The following is a 24,576-nucleotide window of genomic DNA, read 5'->3' on the forward strand; positions in this document are numbered from 1 at the left end:
GATATAAAGTTTTTAAAGCAAAACAATCCCTACTCCAACACATACAATCCGGGGTGGAAGAATCATCCCAACTTTGCATGGAAAGATCAAAAAGGGAACGTGCAACAGCAGGCACAGGGTCAATATCAAAATCAATATCAGCAGCAGCAACAACAGGTACCTAAGAAGGCAGATTGGGAGATCGCAATTGAAAAGATGGCATCTCACAACATCCAATTCCAAGAGGAGACTCGAAATAATCAGAAGAACACTACAGCATCCATAAAAAATCTTGAAATTCAGATGGGTCAAATTGCTCAACAGTTAGCCTCCAATTCCCAGGCACCTGGCACGCTTCCCAGTGGGACAGCCGTTAATCCCCGTGATCAAAGTCACATTAAAGCTGTGGTCACCAGAAAAGGAAAAGCTAAAAATAGAAAAATGATCCAAATTAACTCCAATTTTTTTCATAGTTTTGTTTTAATGTCTAGTTTTTTTTAATATTATTTTCATGATTTGTTGATGTCTGATTTTTAATGTGTGAATTTTTTGATCCATGTCATGCTATTTTGATATGTTGCATTCAATGCATTGTGAAATCTTCATCTTTGATCCAATTGATCTGATTTTTTGCATGCTTGATGATCATACATGATGTGAATTTTTGAGCATTGGATTTTTTCTCATATGTTATCATTGTTTTTTACACATGGAGATAAATGTGGTAATTTGTGTCACATTTTTGACATTTAATTTGTGCATTTTTGTTTATCTATCATTTGAAATTTTCTGGATTTGATCTTTTGCATGTTGTTTGTTCATGACATGAGGAGCTTGCATAAAAAATCTCAAGGCCATTGCATACATTTCTGTTTTGATTTGGATTTTCTAAGTTGGAAGTCCATTTTTGTGCTTATTCTTGGTCATTGCATTACATAGGTGATCGGTCACCATTTCCATTGAATTCCCGCCGTTAATCCGACATAGTTTCATCACTTTGGTAAGATTTATGTTTGTTTTTAGTTGCTTTGGAGTCATTTATCATGTTTTGTTGGTTTGGTATCGCATTGCATTCGATTACAAGTTTATGTCAAAAAGATCTCGTTTATGCTTCGTTTGGTAGTGTCATTGTTACAGGATATTGCACAGGTTTAAAAGCAAGAATGGTGAAGTTATGGACACTCTGTAAGGCAAAAATATGAAGAAACGGCAGGTCAACACGGGCACCCGTGTGCCACAACACTGCCCGTGTTGTTGATCAGGCAGAGCAAAAGAGGAGAAGAAAAATAGAGATCAACACGGGCACCCGTGTTCCACCACACGGCCGTGTTGATTAAAACAGTGCATTAACACGGGCACCCGTGTGTAGGAACACGGCCCGTGTTGTTGCCTCTGTAGCTTGTGCTGAAAATAATTAATTGTGGAGAACAACACGGCCTCCCTAGTGGTGACACACGGCCGTGTTGATTGGACGCAGCTTGGAAAACCTAATTTTTGCTTTGTGAACCGATTCTGCTCATTAAGGGTAGTTTTGACCTTTTGCTTGGAGGAGATTCATCTGAAGCTATAAGAAGGCTTGGAAGAGAAAGAAGAAGGCACCTTTTGACTGACGAAAGAAAACATTGCATTGGAGAAGATAGCGAATACGAAGGATTTGAAGACGACGAGATTCAAGGGCATCAACCATTGAAGATCAAACTCTCCTAATTCTTTGTAATGTCTAATCTTTACATTATGAGTTTTTTAAGTACTATGAGAGGCTAAACCCCCTGATGCTAGGGGGGTGGTCCTGACGTTATCGCATGTTATGAATTTGAACAAATGATTTCTTGATTACTATGTTACGTATTTCAATTCAATTGTGTGATGTTATTATGCTTTTGTATCGGACAAATACAAATTGATCTCTGACTTTCAATAACAGGATTGTGATTCTTAGGGTTTTCACACAATTGGGTTTATGAATGCACCATCTAGGACTAGTAACTTTCGTAAATCACCGTAAACCTTGATATTTTGTATGATTAAAACCAATGATTAATTGAATGGACATTTGAGTAAGAATTGGTAGTTTAATAGTTTCTTCCTTAAGGACTTAAGTAAGAACATTCTGAGGTTAGGTGATTGAATGTTTCATATGTATTAAGGAAATCTTGACTGAATTCATAACCAGTTAACTCAACCACTCACCTTAGCATCTTTTATCTTAATCAATTATTTTTACTCTTTGTGTGTTTACTATTATAAATTCCAAAACAACCAAACCGTTATCTTTTTGTTCTGATAGAATCAAATTAAAATAAGTATCTCCTACGCAATCCTTGAGATCGATACTTGGAAATAAAACTCCTTATTACTACATCGGTAAAAATAGTACACTTGCTATTTTAGCGATCAAGTTTTTGGCGCCGTTGTCGGGGATTGCCAAAATACATATTTTAATTTCTATTCTATCGAAATTTTGTGGCTCGCCAACTAAAATTTTATCGGTGACAATTTTGTTATTCAATTCTAATCTTTGTCTAACTTGTTTATGCGAGGTAAGGCCTCAGCGGATTTTCCTTTTGACGCAGATCCAGAAAGAACTCTTCGCGCTAGACTCAGACAAGCTAAAAGAAAGAAACTGGAATTAGCAGAGAAAGCGGAGGAAGAAGTTGTTTCAGTGCACTCAGAGAATTCAGATTCAGACGCGGAAACAGTTCCTGAAATCATGGCTGCTAATCCACCACCACCAGAGAGACTCCTCGGTGACTATGGTGGAACCAACACCCCGGGTGGTCGTATGACAGTTGTCAACCAACCGGTTACTGTGGAACAATTTCAGCTGCATCCCAGCACCATCAATCAACTCGAAAGACGGTCCTTCTCTGGAAGAGTGAATGAAGATGCCAACAAGCATCTGCAAAGATTTTTAACCATGAGCACAACACTGAAAATGCCTGGACATAGCGAAGAAGCAGTCCGACTTCGTATGTTCCCATTCACTTTAACAGATGAGGCTGAAGAGTGGTTCTATTCCTTATCTGCTGGTAGTATCACTACATGGGAGCACATGGAAACATCATTCTTGCAGGAGTATTTTCCCGCATCGGTGTCATTGCGGAAAAGATATGAGATCCTAAACTTCAAACAGAAGGAGGGTGAGTCACTAGGAGATGCCTACAAACGATTCAAGAGAATCCTAGTGGCTTGTCCTACTCACAACATGGATGAAACTGAACAAATGCAAATGTTTGTCAATGGTCTTCGAATTCAAACAAGACAAATCCTTGATTCAGCAGCTGGTGGCTTAGCCAACTTTGCAACAGCCACCGGTATGAAGAAGATAATTGAAGCTATTGCCTCGAACGAGCATTTAGAGTTATATGACAGGGTATCAAGCAAATCTGCAGTTATTGACTTGAAACTGGAAACAAATAAACAGGTGAAAATTGAAGAAGTTGTTGCTGCGGAGGTAGAAAAAAGGTTGAGAGCACTAAACATAGGTGCTCAGAAAGTGGCTCAAGTGCAACAGGCACCGAGTGAAGTGTGTGACATTTGCAATGGACCACATAATACTGTTCATTGTTTTACAACACCGCAATAGATCGAAGATATAGAATTTTTAAAGCAGAACAATCCCTACTCCAACACATACAATCCGGGGTGGAAAAATCATCCCAATTTTGCATGGAAAGATCAAAGAGGGAACGTGCAACAGCAGGCACAAGGTCAATATCAAAATCAATATTAGCAGCAGCAACAACAGGTACCTAAGAAGGCAAATTGGGAGATCGCAATTGAAAAGATGGCAACTCACAACATCCAATTCCAAGAGGAAACTCGAAATAATCAGAAGAACACTACAACATCCATAAAAAATCTTGAAATTCAGATAGGTCAAATCGCCCAACAGTTAGGCTCAAACTCCCATGCACCTGGCACGCTTCCTAGTGGGACAGTTGTTAATCCCCGTGATCAAAGTCACATTAAAGTTGTGGTCACCAGAAAAGGAAAAGCTAAGGAACCACAAGTTGACGAATAGGTTGAAGAAGATGGATTGTTGGAAGTTGACTTGGAGATTAGAGAGGAGCCGAAACAAACTGAAGAAGTAGTGGTCAAGCCGACAAGCCAGCAAGAGAAACAACAACCAAAGATCATTCTTCCTTTTCCGACAAGAACAAAGAAGAAAGATCTCCATGAATTTTTTTTGAGAAATTCTTAGAATTATTCAAGAAGCTCGAGATCAACATACCTTTTGTTGAAGCTCTGGAACAGATGCCGATCTATGCCAAATTCATGAAAGACATCATATCAATGAAAAGGTCGATCGACAGCGAGCCATTCATGCTAACTGAAACTTGTAGTGCTATTTTGCAGGGCCTAAAAATTCCGATGAAGAAAAAAGATAGAGGTGTAGTCACTATTCCTTGTACCATTGGAGATAGAACATTCAAAAAGGCACTGATCGATTTGGGAGCAAGTGTGAGTCTAATGCCCCTCTCAATTTACAAAAAACTTGAGTTAGGGGAGGTGCAGGATACCCGCATGACACTGCAATTTGCGGATCATTCTATGAAGAGACCCTATGGTATAACAACAGATGTTCTGGTGAAGATTGATAAATTTGTATTCCCGGTGGATCTTGTGATACTCGAGATGCCGGAAGATGAGGAGATTCCTCTCATATTGGGAAGACCTTTCCTGGAAACTAGAAGATGCATGATAGATATTGAGGAAGGAACCATGACCCTCAAAGTTTATGATGAAAAGCTCAAAATTGATGTGAGGGATACTATGAAATTCAAGGATGACGAAGGGGCGAGTAAAAGTATTGAAGTGTTAGATACAGTTTTTGCTCAATCTATACAGATTACAACACCCAAGCTTCCTTTGGAGAGAGTTTTGAGTTTATCTATTGTTGAGGATACTGAAGGAATTGATGAGAAAGAATCCGAAGTGGTAGCGATGTTAAAGGAACAACCGCCTTGGGTTCGTTCCCGACCATAACGGTGGGAGGAGCTTCGACCTAAAAAATCTTCAGAATCAAAACATGATATAAAAAAGGGGATAGAGTTGAAACAACTACCAGAACATCTCAAATATGTCTTTCTTGACAATGAGGAAAAATGTCCAGCAATCATCAATTCAGGTTTGAGAGAGACCCAAGAAGGAGAGCTAATCAAAGTCCTAAAGAAATACAAGGGTGTTATTGGGTGGGTGATGGACGATTTAAAAGGAATCAGCCCGACGATGTGTATGCACAAGATTTTGATGGAGGATAATCAGAAATCGGTCGTTCAACCTCAAAGAAGACTGAATCCAGCTATGAAAGAAGTTGTTCGCAAGGAGGTTGTGAAACTTTTAGATGCGGGGTTAATTTACCCAATATCTAACAGTTCGTGGGTAAGCCCAGTTCATGTGGTACCAAAGAAGGGAGGAACAACTGTGATAAAAAATGAGAAAAATGAGTTGATCCCCACCCGTACTGTTACAGGTTGGAGAGTTTGCATAGACTATAGAAGACTGAACACTGCTACAAGGAAGGATCATCTTCCTTTACCTTTTATCGATCAGATGTTGGAAAGATTGGCAGGTCATGATTTCTACTGTTTTCTGGATGGGTACTCAGGGTACAACCAAATTGCTGTGGCACCTGAGGATCAAGAAAAAACAGCGTTCACATGCCCGTATGGAATCTTTGCTTATAGAAGAATGCCATTTGGTTTATGCAACGCACCTGCGACATTTCAGAGGTGCATGACATCCATATTTTCTGATATGCTTGAGAAGCATATGGAGGTGTTTATGGATGATTTTTCGGTTTTTGGATCTTCTTTCGAAAATTGTTTGTATAATCTTTCACTTGTGCTGGAAAGATGTCAACAAACCAATCTAATTCTGAATTGGGAAAAGTGTCACTTCATGGTGAGAGAAGGGATAGTACTAGGTCATAAAATTTCCCATCAAGGGATAGAAGTTGACAAGGCAAAAGTGGAAGTAATCGCCAATCTCCCTCATCCTGTGAATGAGAAAGGGATACGGAGTTTCTTGGGATATGCAGGATTCTATCGTAGGTTCATAAAAGATTTCTCCAAGATCGCAAAACTTTTGACTAGCCTGCTTGTGAAGGATACTCCGTTTCTGTTTGACAAAAAGTGCAACGAAGCCTTCGAGACTCTGAAAAATAAATTGGTGTCTGCTCCTATAGTGATCCCGCCTGACTGGTCTCTACCCTTTGAGATAATGTGCGATGCGAGCGATATAGCAGTAGGGGCAGTCTTGGGGCAAAGAAAAGACAAACGCCTCCACGTCATCTACTATGCTAGCCATGTGTTGAATCCAGCCCAGATGAATTATGCCACCACAGAGAAGGAGTTACTGGCTGTGGTTTATGCCTTTGACAAATTTCGGCAATACTTGTTGGGAACAAAGGTAATTGTTTATACTGACCATGCTGCGTTGAAATATCTTTTTTCTAAACAGGACTCGAAGCCAAGGCTGCTCAGATGGATCTTGCTGTTGCAAGAATTTGACCTTGAAATCCGAGACAAAAAGGGGTGTGAAAACACCGTTGCTGATCACCTATCTCGAATGTCTCCGATTGAAGAAACGAAAGAGAAACATCCCATAAAGGACGAGTTTATAGATGAAAGAATCCTCGTGGTGGTGGGTGTTCCTTGGTTTGCTGACTACGCAAACTACCTGGTGGGTGCTATAATTCCTGATGACTTTGATTATAACAAAAAGAAAAATTTTCTTCATGATTGCAGGTTTTATTTGTGGGACGAACCATTCTTGTATAAGAAAGGGGTAGACGGACTAATTCGTCGATGTGTCCCTGAGGAAGAACAAAATGAAGTCTTAAAGGCATGTCATGACTCAGATTATGGGGGACACTTTAGTGGAGACAGGACAACCGCAAAAGTCCTCCAATCAGGGTTGTACTGGCCCACGTTGTTTAAGGATGCCCAAGTGGTTGTGAAGGAATGTGACAGATGCCAACGGACAGGAAATATATCTAGGAGGAATCAGATGCCTCAAAAGGGCATGCTTGAAGTGGAATTATTTGATGTTTGGGGGATAGACTTCATGGGGCCATTTCCACCCTCCTTTGGAAAAAATTATATTCTGGTGGCTGTGGACTATGTCTCCAAATGGGTGGAAGTCGTAGCCCTCCCTTCTAATGACGCGAGAGCAGTGGTAAACTTCATTAAACAAAACATCTTCTCAAGGTTTGGTGTGCCTAGAGCACTTATCAGTGATGAAGGAACACATTTCTTGAATAAGCTCATGGAGAACTTATTGAAGAAATATAATGTGAAGCACAAGATTGCCACACCATATCATCCCCAAACGAGTGGGCAAGTTGAAGTGTCTAATCGGCAAATTAAAAAGATTTTGGAAAAGACAGTGAGTGCTTCACGAAAAGATTGGGCAATCAAATTGGATGACGCGTTATGGGCGTACCGAACCGCTTTCAAAACACCAATTGGCATGTCTCCGTATCAGCTGATTTATGGTAAGGCTTGTCATCTTCCTCTGGAATTAGAGCACAAAGCCTTTTGGGCATCCAAGTTCTTAAATTGTGATCTTGCAAAAGCCGATGAATCCCGAATTCTTCAACTTCACGAGTTAGAAGAATTTCGTAATCAGGCATATGAGAATGCAAAGATGTACAAGGAGCAAACACGGAAGTGGCATGATCAGAGAATCATCAAGAAAGATTTCTGGGAAGGACAACTGGTATTGTTGTTCAATTCGAGACTCAAGTTGTTTCCTGGGAAATTAAAGTCAAGATGGTCCGGGCCATTTGTCGTGCATAAGGTTTTTCCTCACGGAGCAATCGAGATTAAGAACCAAAACAATGGAGATATATTCAAGGTGAATGGCCAGAGGCTGAAGCCCTATTACAGAGGCCAACAACCTGGAGTGAGTGACCATATGCGCCTCGCCTAATGAGGTGGGCAACCGTCGAGCCATGCGATGTTAAACGAAGCGCTTCGTGCGAGGCAACCCACGTGTTTGATTGTTAACTTATTTTGTTTTTGTTCCTTTCTTTTCTTTTCTGTATGGGTGTAACACCTCAAAATTTGCCCTCCTCTCTTGGGACTAGCATGTCATGTTGCATATCATTTTAGGTCATTAAGCATTGCATATTGCATATCATGTGGTTACATTGTGCAAGTAATCCTCCCAAGTCTTGATCAGAAGATGAGGAAGTCAAAGTGCAAAGCTAGGGTTTTATTGGACTGGTCATTGATCATCTGAGGGTGTGCAAGTCCAAATTAGGGTTTCATGATTCTCAAGGGATAATGGTCTTCATCTTGATTACAATGATTCATCATCATCATCATGGTTTGTCATCATCAAGTGTTGAAGCAGATTCCTTGAGATTAGGGTTTTGACAACTGGTCAACCCTAATCAGTTGCATTAGGCCAATCAGGGCATGATCAGAAGATGGGGTCTATGAGGGAGATGGGGATTGTAACACCCCGAATAAAATAAGAGAATTATTTAAATTAAGTTAATAATATATTTATTAATTTAATTAAATAAATTGAATTATTGGATTATTATTATTATTATTATTATTATTTGGAATAATAATTAGTGGAAAATATATAAGTTGGAATAAGAGAAAAGGGTTTTCATTTTTGGTAAAGAGTTTTCACGTGAAACAGAGAAGCGGCTGAAAGGTGAAAAGTGGAGAAAGGGCAAATAGGAAGAGCTAGAGAGCAAAGGTTGAAGAACGGAAAAGCTTGAAGCTTAGAGATTGCCGGATTATCTCAGGTAAGGGGGGTTTATCGTCGTTTAATGGGTATTATAGATTAACATGTCATGGGTAGTGATAAACCGTCGAAGTGACCCTAATTGGGATGTTGAATGCTGAAATATTGTGATGAATAGGTTGTATTAAAGCTGTAATTGAGTCCGTAATTGTGTGAGTCGTGTTCCCCGAACGTATAGCTTGTTACGGAATTGGAATCGGAGATCCGGAAGTCCTCCAACGGCGGAAAATGCGGAGAATCCTGCATTCTGCCTTGTGTTAGCGCAGGAACTGCTGTTTTGTCTGCGTTAACCGGTTAACCCAGGGCGTTAACCGGTTAACACTGTTATATTTTGTGAAAATGTGCTGTTTTGCCTGCGTTAACCGGTTAACCCAGGGCGTTAACCGGTTAACACTGTTGCGTTTTGCCAGAAAGTGTGTTTTGTCCTGCGTTAACCGGTTAACCAAGGGCGTTAACCGGTTAACACTGTTGGAAATTAGAAAAAATTGATATTTTTAATGTTGTGAACCTAATTGGTGATTGGCCTATTATAGTTAATTGTGATGAGTAATTTTGTTGGATTTATGTTATGAAGTGTTGATACAAGTATGTTGCTGAGTTGTTCCGTGTACGGAAAGTTGTTGAAAATACTGAGTTGTAGGCTTGGTGAGCCAAAGTTGATTATAAGTTGATGTTGTTGAAAACATTGTTGTATTGCTATTATTATTATGTTGTCGACAGTTTAAAGTCGTGTATGCCATGTACATTCATATGCATTAAGTCGGAGCTTTGCTCACACCACGTTGGCCTGGATTGGCAAATTTTAAGTTGAAAGTTGAAGGCTTATGCCTTGATGCCCAATAAAATGGCAATGATTTTAAGTTGGGAGTTTTACTCCGAATGGTACCACATGCATGACGAGTCGAGTCTCATTAGAGTTGCATTTTGTTGGCTTGTTGTATGGATATTTAATTTAATTGAGGAGTGGAATTGTGTTGATATTAAGTATGATGTTTGAGTTGATGTGCCGTTACTGGATGTATGTTACGATTAGGGTGATGAAATGTGTGAATTTACTTAGCATTACATGATGATTTATAATGCTTATTATATCGATTGAGGAACTCACCCTTACAACTATTTTTTTCAGGTAACGAGCAGTGATTGAGTAGAAGTTAGTGCCTGGAGTCTAGTGTAGTCTCCTAAGTGGGTCATGCTCTGATAGATGTAACATCGGGAGGGAACATTTTTAATATTGTTGTTGATGATTGTTGAACCAGTTTACATGTAGTATGTTGCATGTTTTGAATGATCGATTTGATCTCTATCCGCTGCGTATTGTGCAAATGTTTTATGTTTTGAGTTAATGAAAGAGCATGACAGTTATTATGGTGTGAAATGTTGTGTGACGCCCTTGATTGCATAATTACTCTGATTGATATGTGTTATTTTAATTATATACTCGGGGTATTTTAGAAGGGTGTTACATTAGTGGTATCAGAGCAGGTCGGTCTGTCCGGCCAGTTGTCGTGTCGTTACTGTCTAACAATTGTGTATTGTTACTAATCTAACTTTTAAGTTGTGTTGTATTGATAAGTTGAAATGGCTGGAAGGAATGACGCTGCAATGGCTGCCGCGATGCAAGCGATGGCACAAGCTGTGCAGAACTTGCCAAATGCTGGTGGTGATGCTGGATCACGTAGCTTGGCGACTTTTCAGAGAGAGAATCCGCCGGTGTTTAAAGGGAAGCATGATCCAGATGCAGCCTTGGGATGGTTGAAAGAGATTGAGAGAATCTTCCGTGTTATGGATTGCACTCTAGCTCAGAAGGTTCGGTATGGTACTCACATGCTAGCAGTCGAAGCTGATGACTGGTGGCTAGAGACTCACGAGAGGTTGACCGTGGCAGGTGAAGTCATTACTTGGGATGTATTCCGTAGGGAATTCATGAGAAAGTATTATCCGGAAGATGTCCGTGGTAAGAAGGAAATTGAGTTCCTTGAGCTGAAGCAAGGAAACATGTCTGTCACTGATTATGCTGCGAAATTTGTGGAGCTGTCCAAATTTTATCCTCATTACACTGGTGCTGGTGCTGAATTTTCAAAGTGCATCAAGTTTGAAAATGGACTGCGCTCTGAAATTAAGAAGGCTGTTGGGTATCAGAAGATACGCATTTTTACTGAATTGGTTGATAGCTGCAGGATATTTGAAGAAGACAATAATGCTCATTACAAGGTTGTCAGTGATCGCAGAGGCAAGCAACATCAAAACCGTGGCAAGCCGTATGATGCTCCAGCTGGAAAAGGGAAACAAGGAGCTGCTCCGGCTCAGAGGACCAGTAGGGGAGGTGCTCCTGCTGGTATAGTTTGCTTCAAATGTGGTCAGGCTGGTCATAAGAGTAATGTATGCACTGCTGAAGTAAAGAGATGTTTTCGTTGTGGTAAGACTGGTCATGCAATAGCTGATTGCAAGCACAAGGAAATGATTTGTTTTAATTGTGGCGAAGAAGGGCATATTGGAAGTCAGTGTCAGAAGCCAAAGAAATCTCAGACTGGGAAGGTGTTCGCTTTGACCGGAACTCAAACCTCCAGTGAGGACAGACTTATCCGAGGTACGTGTTATATTAATGGCTTTCCTCTTGTAGCTATTATTGACACAGGTGCGACTCATTCCTTTATATCTTTGGATTGTGCTGTGAAACTTAAGTTAGAGATATCTGAGATGTTTGGTAGTATGGTAATTGATACTCCTGCGAAGGGTTCAGTGACTACTACTTCGGTTTGTTTAAATTGTCCTTTGAGTATTTTTGGTAGAGACTTTGGGATGGACCTAGTGTGTCTTCCACTAGTGCAGATTGATGTTATTCTGGGTATGAACTGGTTGGTGTTTAACCGAGTTTCTATCAACTGTTTTGATAAGACGGTGGTCTTTCCTGAGATGGAGGAAGGAAAGAGTTTGTTCCTATCAGCCAGGCAGGTGAATGAGGCAGTGGCAGATGGGGCAGAGTTGTTTATGCTGTTAGCGACTTTGGAGGTTAAAGATAAACTGGTGATTTGCGATCTAGCCGTGGTGTGTGATTTTCCTGATGTGTTTCCTGAAGAAGTGAATGAATTACCGCCAGAGCGCGAAGTGGAGTTCTCGATTGATTTGGTACCTGGTACTAGGCCGATATCGATGGCTCCGTACCGTATGTCTGCTGTTGAGTTAACTGAATTGAAGAGTCAGTTGGAAGATCTGTTGGATAAGAAATTTATTCGTCCGAGTGTGTCACCGTGGGGTGCACCAGTGCTATTGGTTAAGAAGAAAGAAGGTACTATGAGGTTGTGTGTGGACTACAGGCAACTGAATAAAGCGACGATCAAGAATCAGTATCCTTTGCCGAGGATTGATGATTTGATGGATCAGTTGGTTGGTGCAAGTGTGTTCAGCAAAATAGATTTGAGATCTGGGTATCATCAGATACGTGTGAAAACCGAGGATATTCAGAAGACTGCTTTCAGAACAAGGTATGGACATTATGAGTATTCCGTAATGCCTTTTGGTGTGACTAATGCGCCTGGAGTATTTATGGAGTATATGAATAGGATTTTCCATCCGTACCTAGACAAGTTTGTTGTGGTGTTTATTGATGATATTTTGGTGTATTCGAAATCTGAAGAAGAGCATGCTGAACATTTGAGAGTGGTTTTGGGAGTTCTACGAGAAAAGAAGTTATTTGCTAAACTGTCGAAGTGTGAATTTTGGTTAGAAGAGGTTAGTTTTCTTGGTCATGTGATTTCAAGAGGTGGTGTTGCTGTTGATCCTTCCAAGATAGAAGCGGTATCTAAGTGGGAAGCTCCGAAGTCTGTTGCTGAGATTCGAAGTTTCCTTGGTTTGGCTGGTTATTATAGAAAGTTCATTAAGGGATTTTCTAAGTTGGCGTTACCATTGACGATGTTGACTAGGAAGGGGCAAGCGTTTGTTTGGGACTCAAAATGTGAAGAAGGTTTCCAAGAATTAAAGAGGAGGTTGACTACTGCTCCTATTCTGATATTACCAAGTTCGTCAGAATCGTTGGAGGTTTATTGTGATGCTTCATTGTTGGGTTTGGGTGGTGTGTTGATGCAGAATAAGCAGGTTATAGCTTATGCTTCGAGACAGCTAAGGGTTCACGAGAGGAACTATCCGACGCACGATTTAGAGTTGGCAGCTGTGGTATTTGTTCTGAAGTTATGGAGGCATTACTTGTATGGGTCAAGATTTGAGGTTTTCAGTGACCATAAAAGTTTAAAGTATTTGTTTGATCAGAAAGAGCTGAATATGAGACAGAGAAGATGGTTAGAGTTTCTGAAGGATTATGACTTTGGTTTGAATTACCATCCGGGTAAAGCAAACGTAGTGGCTGATGCATTGAGTCGGAAATCATTACATATGTCTATGTTAATGGTTAAGGAATTGGATTTAATTGAGCAGTTTAGAGACTTGAGTTTGGTGTGTGAGAGTACTCACAATAGTGTTAAATTGGGAATGTTGAAGTTAACAAGTGGTATTCTGGATGAGATCAGAGAGGGTCAGAAATCCGATGTGCTTTTGGTTGATAAGTTGACTCTGGTGAATCAGGGTCAAGGTGGTGAATTCAGAGTTGATGAAAATGGTATTCTGAAATTTGGTAAGCGGGTGTGTATTCCGGATGTTGCCGAACTTAAGAAGAGTATTCTTGAAGAAGGACATCGTAGTGGGTTGAGTATTCATCCTGGAGCTACGAAGATGTATCACGATTTGAAAAAGTTATTTTGGTGGCCGGGAATGAAAAGAGAAATTGTGAGTTTTGTTTATTCTTGTTTGACTTGTCAGAAGTCAAAGATTGAGCATCAGAAGCCGTCTGGGCTAATGCAACCGTTGGCTATTCCAGAGTGGAAGTGGGATAGTATCAGTATGGATTTTGTTTCTGGTTTACCGAGAACAATTAAGAATTTTGAAGCTATTTGGGTGATTGTTGACAGATTGACAAAGTCGGCTCATTTCATTCCGATCAGAATGGACTATCCGTTAGAGAGATTAGCCGAGTTGTATATTGAGAAGATTGTAAGTTTGCATGGTATTCCGTCTAGTATTGTTTCGGACAGAGATCCTAGATTTACATCAAAGTTTTGGGAAGGATTGCAGAAGGCTTTGGGAACTAAGCTGAGATTGAGTTCTGCATATCATCCGCAGACTGATGGTCAGACTGAGAGGACGATTCAGTCACTAGAGGATCTGTTGAGGGCTTGTGTTTTGGAAAAGGGAGGTGCTTGGGATTGTTATTTACCTTTGATTGAGTTTACCTACAACAATAGTTTTCATTCGAGTATTGGTATGGCACCGTTTGAAGCTTTGTATGGTAGGAGATGTCGGACACCTTTATGTTGGTATGAGTCCGGTGAGAGTGCTGTGGTTGGACCGGAAATTGTTCAACAAACTACGGAAAAGATTAAGATGATTCAGGAGAAGATGAGAATTGCTCAGAGTCGTCAGAAGAGTTATCATGACAAGAGGAGGAAATCACTTGAGTTCCGAGAGGGAGATCACGTGTTTCTTTGTGTTACTCCGATAACTGGGGTTGGTCGAGCTTTGAAGTCAAAGAAGTTGACACCTCGATTTATTGGTCCTTATCAGATTTTGGAGAGGATAGGAGAGGTAGCCTATCGTATCGCTTTACCGCCGTCACTTGCGAATTTGCATGAGGTTCTTCATGTGTCTCAGTTGAGGAGGTACATTCATGATCCGTCGCATGTGATCCAAGTAGATGATGTACAGGTGAGAGATAACCTGACTGTTGAAATATCGCCTATGAGGATTGAGGATCGAGAGTTGAAGCAGTTGCGGGGTAAAGAGATTGCCTTAGTGAAAGTAGCTTGGGGAGGACCAGCAGGTGGCAATGTAACTTGGGAACTGGAGAGTCAGATGAAAGAGTCTTATCCAGAGTTATTTGCTTGAGGTATGTTTTCGAGGACGAAAACTCTTTTAGTGGGGGAGAGTTGTAACACCCCGAATAAAATAAGAGAATTATTTAAATTAAGTTAATAATATATTTATTAATTTAATTAAATAAATTGAATTATTGGATTATTATTATTATTATTATTATTTGGAATAATAATTAGTGGAAAATATATAAGTTGGAATAAGAGAAAAGGGTTTTCATTTTTGGTAAAGAGTTTTCACGTGAAACAGAGAAGCGGCTGAAAGGTGAAAAGTGGAGAAAGGGCAAAGAGGAAGAGCTAGAGAGCAAAGGTTGAAGAACGGAAAAGCTTGAAGCTTAGAGATTGCCGGATTATCTCAGGTAAGGGGGGTTTATCGTCGTTTAATGGGTATTATAGATTAACATGTCATGGGTAGTGATAAACCGTCGAAGTGACCCTAATTGGGATGTTGAATGCTGAAATATTGTGATGAATAGGTTGTATTAAAGCTGTAATTGAGTCCGTAATTGTGTGAGTCGTGTTCCCCGAACGTATAGCTTGTTACGGAATTGGAATCGGAGATCCGGAAGTCCTCCAACGGCGGAAAATGCGGAGAATCCTGCATTCTGCCTTGTGTTAGCGCAGGAACTGCTGTTTTGTCTGCGTTAACCGGTTAACCCAGGGCGTTAACCGGTTAACACTGTTATATTTTGTGAAAATGTGCTGTTTTGCCTGCGTTAACCGGTTAACCCAGGGCGTTAACCGGTTAACACTGTTGCGTTTTGCCAAAAAGTGTGTTTTGTCCTGCGTTAACCGGTTAACCCAGGGCGTTAACCGGTTAACACTGTTGGAAATTAGAAAAAATTGATATTTTTAATGTTGTGAACCTAATTGGTGATTGGCCTATTATAGTTAATTGTGATGAGTAATTTTGTTGGATTTATGTTATGAAGTGTTGATACAAGTATGTTGCTGAGTTGTTCCGTGTACGGAAAGTTGTTGAAAATACTGAGTTGTAGGCTTGGTGAGCCAAAGTTGATTATAAGTTGATGTTGTTGAAAACATTGTTGTATTGCTATTATTATTATGTTGTCGACAGTTTAAAGTCGTGTATGCCATGTACATTCATATGCATTAAGTCGGAGCTTTGCTCACACCACGTTGGCCTGGATTGGCAAATTTTAAGTTGAAAGTTGAAGGCTTATGCCTTGATGCCCAATAAAATGGCAATGATTTTAAGTTGGGAGTTTTACTCCGAATGGTACCACATGCATGACGAGTCGAGTCTCATTAGAGTTGCATTTTGTTGGCTTGTTGTATGGATATTTAATTTAATTGAGGAGTGGAATTGTGTTGATATTAAGTATGATGTTTGAGTTGATGTGCCGTTACTGGATGTATGTTACGATTAGGGTGATGAAATGTGTGAATTTACTTAGCATTACATGATGATTTATAATGCTTATTATATCGATTGAGGAACTCACCCTTACAACTATTTTTTTCAGGTAACGAGCAGTGATTGAGTAGAAGTTAGTGCCTGGAGTCTAGTGTAGTCTCCTAAGTGGGTCATGCTCTGATAGATGTAACATCGGGAGGGAACATTTTTAATATTGTTGTTGATGATTGTTGAACCAGTTTACATGTAGTATGTTGCATGTTTTGAATGATCGATTTGATCTCTATCCGCTGCGTATTGTGCAAATGTTTTATGTTTTGAGTTAATGAAAGAGCATGACAGTTATTATGGTGTGAAATGTTGTGTGACGCCCTTGATTGCATAATTACTCTGATTGATATGTGTTATTTTAATTATATACTCGGGGTATTTTAGAAGGGTGTTACATTAGTGGTATCAGAGCAGGTCGGTCTGTCCGGCCAGTTGTCGTGTCGTTACTGTCTAACAATTGTGTATTGTTACTAATCTAACTTTTAAGTTGTGTTGTATTGATAAGTTGAAATGGCTGGAAGGAATGACGCTGCAATGGCTGCCGCGATGCAAGCGATGGCACAAGCTGTGCAGAACTTGCCAAATGCTGGTGGTGATGCTGGATCACGTAGCTTGGCGACTTTTCAGAGAGAGAATCCGCCGGTGTTTAAAGGGAAGCATGATCCAGATGCAGCCTTGGGATGGTTGAAAGAGATTGAGAGAATCTTCCGTGTTATGGATTGCACTCTAGCTCAGAAGGTTCGGTATGGTACTCACATGCTAGCAGTCGAAGCTGATGACTGGTGGCTAGAGACTCACGAGAGGTTGACCGTGGCAGGTGAAGTCATTACTTGGGATGTATTCCGTAGGGAATTCATGAGAAAGTATTATCCGGAAGATGTCCGTGGTAAGAAGGAAATTGAGTTCCTTGAGCTGAAGCAAGGAAACATGTCTGTCACTGATTATGCTGCGAAATTTGTGGAGCTGTCCAAATTTTATCCTCATTACACTGGTGCTGGTGCTGAATTTTCAAAGTGCATCAAGTTTGAAAATGGACTGCGCTCTGAAATTAAGAAGGCTGTTGGGTATCAGAAGATACGCATTTTTACTGAATTGGTTGATAGCTGCAGGATATTTGAAGAAGACAATAATGCTCATTACAAGGTTGTCAGTGATCGCAGAGGCAAGCAACATCAAAACCGTGGCAAGCCGTATGATGCTCCAGCTGGAAAAGGGAAACAAGGAGCTGCTCCGGCTCAGAGGACCAGTAGGGGAGGTGCTCCTGCTGGTATAGTTTGCTTCAAATGTGGTCAGGCTGGTCATAAGAGTAATGTATGCACTGCTGAAGTAAAGAGATGTTTTCGTTGTGGTAAGACTGGTCATGCAATAGCTGATTGCAAGCACAAGGAAATGATTTGTTTTAATTGTGGCGAAGAAGGGCATATTGGAAGTCAGTGTCAGAAGCCAAAGAAATCTCAGACTGGGAAGGTGTTCGCTTTGACCGGAACTCAAACCTCCAGTGAGGACAGACTTATCCGAGGTACGTGTTATATTAATGGCTTTCCTCTTGTAGCTATTATTGACACAGGTGCGACTCATTCCTTTATATCTTTGGATTGTGCTGTGAAACTTAAGTTAGAGATATCTGAGATGTTTGGTAGTATGGTAATTGATACTCCTGCGAAGGGTTCAGTGACTACTACTTCGGTTTGTTTAAATTGTCCTTTGAGTATTTTTGGTAGAGACTTTGGGATGGACCTAGTGTGTCTTCCACTAGTGCAGATTGATGTTATTCTGGGTATGAACTGGTTGGTGTTTAACCGAGTTTCTATCAACTGTTTTGATAAGACGGTGGTCTTTCCTGAGATGGAGGAAGGAAAGAGTTTGTTCCTATCAGCCAGGCAGGTGAATGAGGCAGTGGCAGATGGGGCAGAGTTGTTTATGCTGTTAGCGACTTTGGAGGTTAAAGATAAACTGGTGATTTGCGATCTAGCCGTGGTGTGTGATTTTCCTGATGTGTTTCCTGAAGAAGTGAATGAATTACCGCCAGAGCGCGAAGTGGAGTTCTCGATTGATTTGGTACCTGGTACTAGGCCGATATCGATGGCTCCGTACCGTATGTCTGCTGTTGAGTTAACTGAATTGAAGAGTCAGTTGGAAGATCTGTTGGATAAGAAATTTATTCGTCCGAGTGTGTCACCGTGGGGTGCACCAGTGCTATTGGTTAAGAAGAAAGAAGGTACTATGAGGTTGTGTGTGGACTACAGGCAACTGAATAAAGCGACGATCAAGAATCAGTATCCTTTGCCGAGGATTGATGATTTGATGGATCAGTTGGTTGGTGCAAGTGTGTTCAGCAAAATAGATTTGAGATCTGGGTATCATCAGATACGTGTGAAAACCGAGGATATTCAGAAGACTGCTTTCAGAACAAGGTATGGACATTATGAGTATTCCGTAATGCCTTTTGGTGTGACTAATGCGCCTGGAGTATTTATGGAGTATATGAATAGGATTTTCCATCCGTACCTAGACAAGTTTGTTGTGGTGTTTATTGATGATATTTTGGTGTATTCGAAATCTGAAGAAGAGCATGCTGAACATTTGAGAGTGGTTTTGGGAGTTCTACGAGAAAAGAAGTTATTTGCTAAACTGTCGAAGTGTGAATTTTGGTTAGAAGAGGTTAGTTTTCTTGGTCATGTGATTTCAAGAGGTGGTGTTGCTGTTGATCCTTCCAAGATAGAAGCGGTATCTAAGTGGGAAGCTCCGAAGTCTGTTGCTGAGATTCGAAGTTTCCTTGGTTTGGCTGGTTATTATAGAAAGTTCATTAAGGGATTTTCTAAGTTGGCGTTACCATTGACGATGTTGACTAGGAAGGGGCAAGCGTTTGTTTGGGACTCAAAATGTGAAGAAGGTTTCCAAGAATTAAAGAGGAGGTTGACTACTGCTCCTATTCTGATATTACCAAGTTCGTCAGAATCGTTGGAGGTTTATTGTGATGCTTCATTGTTGGGTTTGGGTGGTGTGTTGATGCAGAATAAGCAGGTTATAGCTTATGCTTCGAGACAACTAAGGGTTCACGAGAGGAACTATCCGACGCACGATTTAGAGTTGGCAGCTGTGGTATTTGTTCTGAAGTTATGGAGGCATTACTTGTATGGATCAAGATTTGAGGTTTTCAGTGACCATAAAAGTTTAAAGTATTTGTTTGATCAGAAAGAGCTGAATATGAGACAGAGAAGATGGTTAGAGTTTCTGAAGGATTATGACTTTGGTTTGAATTACCATCCGGGTAAAGCAAACGTAGTGGCTGATGCATTGAGTCGGAAATCATTACATATGTCTATGTTAATGGTTAAGGAATTGGATTTAATTGAGCAGTTTAGAGACTTGAGTTTGGTGTGTGAGAGTACTCACAATAGTGTTAAATTGGGAATGTTGAAGTTAACAAGTGGTATTCTGGATGAGATCAGAGAGGGTCAGAAATCCGATGTGCTTTTGGTTGATAAGTTGACTCTGGTGAATCAGGGTCAAGGTGGTGAATTCAGAGTTGATGAAAATGGTATTCTGAAATTTGGTAAGCGGGTGTGTATTCCGGATGTTGCCGAACTTAAGAAGAGTATTCTTGAAGAAGGACATCGTAGTGGGTTGAGTATTCATCCTGGAGCTACGAAGATGTATCACGATTTGAAAAAGTTATTTTGGTGGCCGGGAATGAAAAGAGAAATTGCGAGTTTTGTTTATTCTTGTTTGACTTGTCAGAAGTCAAAGATTGAGCATCAGAAGCCGTCTGGGCTAATGCAACCGTTGGCTATTCCAGAGTGGAAGTGGGATAGTATCAGTATGGATTTTGTTTCTGGTTTACCGAGAACAATTAAGAATTTTGAAGCTATTTGGGTGATTGTTGACAGATTGACAAAGTCGGCTCATTTCATTCCGATCAGAATGGACTATCCGTTAGAGAGATTAGCCGAGTTGTATATTGAGAAGATTGTAAGTTTGCATGGTATTCCGTCTAGTATTGTTTCGGACAGAGATCCTAGATTTACATCAAAGTTTTGGGAAGGATTGCAGAAGGCTTTGGGAACTAAGCTGAGATTGAGTTCTGCATATCATCCGCAGACTGATGGTCAGACTGAGAGGACGATTCAGTCACTAGAGGATCTGTTGAGGGCTTGTGTTTTGGAAAAGGGAGGTGCTTGGGATTGTTATTTACCTTTGATTGAGTTTACCTACAACAATAGTTTTCATTCGAGTATTGGTATGGCACCGTTTGAAGCTTTGTATGGTAGGAGATGTCGGACACCTTTATGTTGGTATGAGTCCGGTGAGAGTGCTGTGGTTGGACCGGAAATTGTTCAACAAACTACGGAAAAGATTAAGATGATTCAGGAGAAGATGAGAATTGCTCAGAGTCGTCAGAAGAGTTATCATGACAAGAGGAGGAAATCACTTGAGTTCCGAGAGGGAGATCACGTGTTTCTTCGTGTTACTCCGATAACTGGGGTTGGTCGAGCTTTGAAGTCAAAGAAGTTGACACCTCGATTTATTGGTCCTTATCAGATTTTGGAGAGGATAGGAGAGGTAGCCTATCGTATCGCTTTACCGCCGTCACTTGCGAATTTGCATGAGGTTCTTCATGTGTCTCAGTTGAGGAGGTACATTCATGATCCGTCGCATGTGATCCAAGTAGATGATGTACAGGTGAGAGATAACCTGACTGTTGAAATATCGCCTATGAGGATTGAGGATCGAGAGTTGAAGCAGTTGCGGGGTAAAGAGATTGCCTTAGTGAAAGTAGCTTGGGGAGGACCAGCAGGTGGCAATGTAACTTGGGAACTGGAGAGTCAGATGAAAGAGTCTTATCCAGAGTTATTTGCTTGAGGTATGTTTTCGAGGACGAAAACTCTTTTAGTGGGGGAGAGTTGTAACACCCCGAATAAAATAAGAGAATTATTTAAATTAAGTTAATAATATATTTATTAATTTAATTAAATAAATTGAATTATTGGATTATTATTATTATTATTATTTGGAATAATAATTAGTGGAAAATATATAAGTTGGAATAAGAGAAAAGGGTTTTCATTTTTGGTAAAGAGTTTTCACGTGAAACAGAGAAGCGGCTGAAAGGTGAAAAGTGGAGAAAGGGCAAAGAGGAAGAGCTAGAGAGCAAAGGTTGAAGAACGGAAAAGCTTGAAGCTTAGAGATTGCCGGATTATCTCAGGTAAGGGGGGTTTATCGTCGTTTAATGGGTATTATAGATTAACATGTCATGGGTAGTGATAAACCGTCGAAGTGACCCTAATTGGGATGTTGAATGCTGAAATATTGTGATGAATAGGTTGTATTAAAGCTGTAATTGAGTCCGTAATTGTGTGAGTCGTGTTCCCCGAACGTATAGCTTGTTACGGAATTGGAATCGGAGATCCGGAAGTCCTCCAACGGCGGAAAATGCGGAGAATCCTGCATTCTGCCTTGTGTTAGCGCAGGAACTGCTGTTTTGTCTGCGTTAACCGGTTAACCCAGGGCGTTAACCGGTTAACACTGTTATATTTTGTGAAAATGTGCTGTTTTGCCTGCGTTAACCGGTTAACCCAGGGCGTTAACCGGTTAACACTGTTGCGTTTTGCCAGAAAGTGTGTTTTGTCCTGCGTTAACCGGTTAACCAAGGGCGTTAACCGGTTAACACTGTTGGAAATTAGAAAAAATTGATATTTTTAATGTTGTGAACCTAATTGGTGATTGGCCTATTATAGTTAATTGTGATGAGTAATTTTGTTGGATTTATGTTATGAAGTGTTGATACAAGTATGTTGCTGAGTTGTTCCGTGTACGGAAAGTTGTTGAAAATACTGAGTTGTAGGCTTGGTGAGCCAAAGTTGATTATAAGTTGATGTTGTTGAAAACATTGTTGTATTACTATTATTATTATGTTGTCGACAGTTTAAAGTCGTGTATGCCATGTACATTCATATGCATTAAGTCGGAGCTTTGCTCACACCACGTTGGCCTGGATTGGCAAATTTTAAGTTGAAAGTTGAAGGCTTATGCCTTGATGCCCAATAAAATGGCAATGATTTTAAGTTGGGAGTTTTACTCCGAATGGTACCACATGCATGACGAGTCGAGTCTCATTAGAGTTGCATTTTGTTGGCTTGTTGTATGGATATTTAATTTAATTGAGGAGTGGAATTGTGTTGATATTAAGTATGATGTTTGAGTTGATGTGCCGTTACTGGATGTATGTTACGATTAGGGTGATGAAATGTGTGAATTTACTTAGCATTACATGATGATTTATAATGCTTATTATATCGATTGAGGAACTCACCCTTACAACTATTTTTTTCAGGTAACGAGCAGTGATTGAGTAGAAGTTAGTGCCTGGAGTCTAGTGTAGTCTCCTAAGTGGGTCATGCTCTGATAGATGTAACATCGGGAGGGAACATTTTTAATATTGTTGTTGATGATTGTTGAACCAGTTTACATGTAGTATGTTGCATGTTTTGAATGATCGATTTGATCTCTATCCGCTGCGTATTGTGCAAATGTTTTATGTTTTGAGTTAATGAAAGAGCATGACAGTTATTATGGTGTGAAATGTTGTGTGACGCCCTTGATTGCATAATTACTCTGATTGATATGTGTTATTTTAATTATATACTCGGGGTATTTTAGAAGGGTGTTACAGGGATCATTTCATGGTTTTATTGTGCATATTGAGGCTAGGGTTTCATCCTTGGGCCATTTCATTGGAAGATTGGAGCTCAGTTTGATCTATGCATTGCCAAATTCATCTATCAATTGAAAAGTCAACTGCGGTCAACTGTGCTTGATTTTATGGATTTGGAGGAGGAAGTGAGTTGGATACACTTCATTCATGTTGGAATAAGTGTTATTTGACATTGCAAAGCTTAAGAATGGAGAAAATAAAGTCAGACAGAAAATTGCCAAAAATAGAAAGTGACTTGTAATAGAAGTTTCCAAAAATGGAAAGTTTTTGACTTCAAAATTACATGTCCAAGGAAGCTTCAAATGAAAATTTGTTCAACATGAAAGTTGTAGATCTTGGTCTCACCTTTCCAAAAAGTCCAAGAACTTGAAAATCCCATGTATGGTTGGCAAGTTATGGTCCATTCAATTTCAAAAATGACCCATAATCAGAGGGGCATAACTTCCACATGGAGTGTCCAAATTGAATGATCTTTTTATGCACAAACTCCATTTGACATGTACTTTCATGGTGCATAATTGGATTTCATCAAAAATGGTCAATGCAAAAAGTCAAATTTCAAGTGTACAGTTAAAGATCCAGGGGCAAAATGGTCCAACTTGAGAAATAATGGGAATTTTTGAATGGGGATTTTTGCAACACCTCACAAATGACATTTGAAAATTGTTGGAATCATCATAATAGGCCAAGGTGCAATGGTTGAAGATTTCACTTTTGAAATGAACTTGAAAATGCATAACATAGCCATGACATAGTGAAATTGCAAAATACATATCCAATCAACATGAGACAAGTTGCAACAGCTCACACATGTCATTTTGAGAGTGTGTGAGCTGTCAATGAGCTGTCATTGGCTGGCATATGAAAGTACTATTTTGCCCTTGCTTTGAAAGTGACACTTATGCTAATCACATTGCATTTTGCTAATTGAAGTGATTAAGTGTGGATTAATTGGAGGTACTTAAGCTTAATCATAACTAACTTCTAACAGATTTCACAATTCCCCAAAATCACAATCTTTTCCCTCCAATTTCTGAAAATTTCTCAAGAACACAAAAAGCAAAAATCACAAAATCTCTTCCAATTCTTCATCAAACTCGAAAATTCTTTTTGGTTTGATCTTCATTCAACTTCTTCTTGAACTGTTTTGGCAAGGCAAGCTCAAATTCATCTCCATTCGCAACTGTTCAAGGAAGGTCCATCAATGGTGAATTCGATTTTTGTGCATTAGAGGCGAAGTCAATTGAACCTGAGCACTCCATTCAACTCCTTGAAGCTCTTGCTGCGTCTGTTTTGGAACTAAACGTGCAAATATCTCCAAATTCACCACTGCCTTTGGATTAAGGTGAGATCTCGAATCTCACGATTTTGTGAATGCTTATGTGCGTTTTGTAGAACGTTTCATGTAGATTTCGATGATGCCTTTGGTTTGTAAAATGGATTAGTGTAGAGAAAGTTATGTTGATTAGAAGTAATGATGCAAAAACCTAATTCCTTCGATTCGTGAAATATAGGAAGAGTTAGTCAAAATCATTGTGATATTTGAGATCCTGAGAGTGAGACCTTTCCAACGGTTATCGGTTTGTAGATTTTGGTTAGGTTTGGATGTTCTTCGTGTTCTTGATTTTCTGGAAACAAGTTGATGAAATTCTGGAAAAAGCTGTGGTTTGATCCATTTCGTGCCATTCCAATTTAAAAAACGCGTTTCCCGCCGCTCTCAGCCAATCACGACATTCCATTGCTACGACGCCGTTTTGGCC

The sequence above is a fragment of the Lathyrus oleraceus genome, chromosome 3 (genome assembly GCF_024323335.1).
Source record: "Lathyrus oleraceus cultivar Zhongwan6 chromosome 3, CAAS_Psat_ZW6_1.0, whole genome shotgun sequence".
Taxonomy (NCBI): Eukaryota; Viridiplantae; Streptophyta; class Magnoliopsida; order Fabales; family Fabaceae; genus Lathyrus; species Lathyrus oleraceus.